Raw genomic sequence first — 4,299 nt, forward strand, 5'->3', positions numbered from 1 at the left:
GCCGAAGCAGACATCAATTGAAAGGAACCGACCCGAGTTGAGCTTGAGGGGGCATGTTGAGAATCAAGCTCAACATAGTGCAACGTGTGAACACACCTTTTGAGAATCTATGATTACTCAAAGGTCAAGAGTCACACCACTACTCTCTGCACATTAACTGTGTCATAGAATCGTATTCTATGACACATAACTAATGAGTTACATATTCCCCATGACTATGAGTCTTCACATTCCCCAAGAGAGAGTGGTTGTTATAGTTAGTTAATGAAGAGAGAGGGTGACTATATATAAAGCACCCTCCTCATACTTCCTACTAAGTCGGTTGTGACTCCTTGTAATGCTACATTTTGTATTTGTTATTTTACTTGTGAATATACATCTTCTTCTTCTTGAGTATTTCATTTCTCTAGCTTATCTATCTTGTGTTTCTCTTCTCTTCTCTCTTTTCTCTCACACATAACACACATCTCTTCCGCTACACAAGAGTCATATCTGATTCTTTACAAAAGCAATAGAAGTTGCAAAATCTGGTGGAGTGTATCGAGTCATTCTCACACATTTCAGTCAACCTTACCCAAAAATTCCTATTTTGAATGACAACTATACAAGCCATGCTTATATTGCATTCGATATGATGAATGTAAACCTGGTGGATTTGCCGTTAGTACCAAGGTTACTACATGCCTTCAAAACACTTTTCAAAGTTGAAATGTTATTGGATGATGATGTAGAAATGGTAGCTTGAAATAAAAGCAACCTGGGGATGAAGAGAATAGAAGGATAATAAAATGATCCAAGAAAAGGTGTTCATATGACCAGATTGAATGAGTCCTTTATAAGAAGATTTGCAAAGTCCTTTATAATGAAGGCAGTTGAAGGTAAAGAATTCTTCAAGATATCTGGGCCATTAAAGAATCTGTGTGGGTTTTACAAAGACATTCCATCTAGATCTTAGGAGAAAAAATGAGGATTTTTTCTCACTTCATGCAAGTATCCATTTGTCACACATGATTCAGAGGAGATATGGTATAATGGCCTGCCATGTTATTGGGTTATATTGGGTTAGTCAAACCACTCTCAGCACTTGTGCCCAACGCCTAGTCTCACATCGCAATGCGTGTGAGCTAAGTCGTATGGAAGTGATGGTTCAGATGGTAGATAATGGGATGGACTCTAAAATGTATTGATGTGTATGGTTTCCCTATTTGTTAAAGAATATATGGTTTTGTAATTATATGCAACATATGTTGTATAATGTGTGAAGCATGAGCCTCAATATTTTTCCCATGTCATGATACATTTGTGAAGCAAAAAGGTCTCATTTATAGAGGAATTTAGTGATGCATCATGAACCAACTCTGTTGCATCCCATTTTCCAAAGTTCCATTCTTTCATATCTTGCATCCAACCGGAAAACAATATTTTGCTTTTAATGTGTCTTTTTGCTTGTTTACCATGCAATTGTAGGAAGTTGATGTGAGAGACTTTATTGAAACTTTGGCATGTATTCAACAACCTTTTCCATGGCCATGATCTCAATGGGAAGTGATCTCATTTCAAGAAGTAGAAGGGCATATGATATTTGTTTCTTAACTTGTAGAAACTTTGTAAGAAAATGTTTTTGGACATTTTCAAACTCTTTGCAAGTAGATTTAGGGATGTTACCATATCATATAGAAGCATTGGTGTCACCAAAGTGTTAAAAAGGTATTTCTTGAAGACCCAACACTTAATTTTCTCCATGATTGCATGTGTTCTCAAATGCATAATATAATGTGCTCTCTTTTTCGCCTCTAAGTGACAAGTAGTACATTCATTCCATCTATGATTTGAAGGAACTTCAAGGCCAAATAGAGTTGTTGAGAGTGGGCATCCTTGCTTAATACAAATAGTGCTATTGAAAAAATCTGAATGTTTATCACCCATACCCACACAACATACAAACTTCTTATAGATTCAGGAAATTGCAAGCATATATTCACTTGGCATCTTGAGTTCTTTCATTCGCCTCCAAAGATGCTCACGATGTACCATATCAAAAGCTGTCATGAAGTCTACGAAGCAACAATATAAACCTTTACCTCAAGCGACTTTCCTCCATTAATACTTGAAGGGTGACAACGTGATCGATGGTGCTATAGTGTTTTCAAAAGCTAGCTTAACTCCCTTATCATTTTTTTTCAGCCCATGCACTTATATTTTATTCCATTATACATTTGAATAATTTTGCTATTAACGTGCAAACCATGATGGTTGAATAGTTGTTTGCATTATTTATATCTTCACCTTTATTTTAAGGTTTGATCCAATTTATAGTCCAATTGTTGGTCATGCCATGTTGCAATGCATGATTAAACATATCACTTCTCCATGCATGTGTTTCTTTCCTCATCCATTTGAGCATTTGAGCATTTATACATTGAAGATTGTGTGCCTTTCGAGATGCCAATATCTTAAGTTCTATGCATATATCTTCAATTGTAAAGAATGAAGACATATGTCAAAGACAACTATGACACATCAACTTTCCGGCAATAGATAGTTAATATAAATTGTTACATTGCATAGACAAGTCAAGAAGAGTTAAGTCACCATAACTCTCAATGGTTTCCCCATTAGATTTCCCAAAATTTAGTATGTGCCTTTTTCTTATGTTTAGAGAAATTGTTGAGTAACTTCCAATATTCTTCTATTTTTTTGAATAATTACTCAAGCAAATGTTTTTGATAAATTTCTTTATCCTTAACTACATCCAAAATCATAAGGCACTTTCAAGCTCTATGATGTTCTTTATCAAACCATTTTTTCCTTTGAACTACATTTCTTGATCATTTCCGAGATGTATGTTTGGTTGAAAAACATTTGTTTGTGCATGAAAAAATGACTTCCTTGAGAAAACTTCCCATTTCCATTCTAGTGTAGCACCATGTTGTGACATTATAAATTGTAATATATCCTCAACCATATTGGAATACATGGACATTCACTTAAGGTTCATGCACAAATGCAGTCGTTTAGAGAGAGAGGGAGGAGTGGGATTTATTTTCTAAAGTTCGATTCATGTATGCTTATTACTATGTCTTATAGACCATAGTTCATTAAAACTGGACTTGCAATGCATTCTTAATGGTTAACAATGATGAAATTTTGAGGTTTCAAAATGTATGAATTGTGTTGAAAGCGCGACAATTCACGTGTTTCTCTAGATAAAAGTGGACCTTTTGTGACTCAAGTCTCAAACTAACACACATTTCTATTAGGTGAATCAAACTTATCAAATTTATGTTTTTTAAAGAACCCCACTATATTGGATCTTCCATCATATTTCCATGTTCCAACATTGAAATATGATGTTGCAAAAGGAAGGATGTATTAACCTAGTGATTGTATGACCGAACTTTTAACAATTGTGAAGTAGTTCTAAGGCATATAAGACGAGAAAGACACGGGTCTAATTTTGTAAAGAGAGGAGGGATTTGTGTACGCATTGTAATAAGACCGATAGTGATTAGTCTAAAAAACTTGAAGGCACAAACCGTTACTAAATGTTACAAGGTGGGGTTCAAGTGGGGGCAAGCTCTAACGAAAAAGGAAAAGACAAGGTGGAAATTTTTAATATATTGATGTGGGGTTGCCAACATAGAGAAAAATATGTCAACCTTAAAGAATGGGAAGAGTGGGGTCTCATGCCCTTAGTTGGCACACATCTGTGTGTATGTAGTATACACACAATGTACACATATATTTTCATAGAGAGGATTAAACAACCAAACACGCATGTTAGTCTCACTTCTCATTAGCTTTATTATTCCTTTGCCTCGTTGTCACACACATGCAATGTAGGATTGACAACTCTTAGAGGGGAGGGCAATGGATCCCCTCTAGATCCAAAAACAGATGAAAGAGGAGCATCATTGACTTTGAGCATCTATTCCCCGCTTTTGTTATATTCACACACTTTTGTGGATTTGATGAAACAGCTTCTACAAAATGTGCAATATTCATACTTTTTGCAAAAGAGAGCAAGAGCTTACTAGTATTGTGTTGCACACCATTCTGATTGGTTTTGTCGATGCCATCAACCAAGAGGGTTACTATAAAGTCCACCACTTGACATCTTGCAATCCTCTTCAAAGGGAGGAGTGGCATCAAGAATGTAGATATAAGTGTTATGCAAGGACAATTCTCTATCCCCATCTGTCTTTCTACTTTTAACGCTATTTACTTACTTCCTCGAGGTGGAAGAGGGTCAATGTTGACCTCGTTATGGCCGTTAAAAAATTGTTTATCTATTTCATA

Source organism: Azolla caroliniana, unplaced genomic scaffold (genome assembly GCF_043228905.1).
Source record: "Azolla caroliniana isolate FFs.n. ecotype wild unplaced genomic scaffold, voAzoCaro1.0.p SCAF_18, whole genome shotgun sequence".
NCBI lineage: Eukaryota > Viridiplantae > Streptophyta > Polypodiopsida > Salviniales > Salviniaceae > Azolla > Azolla caroliniana.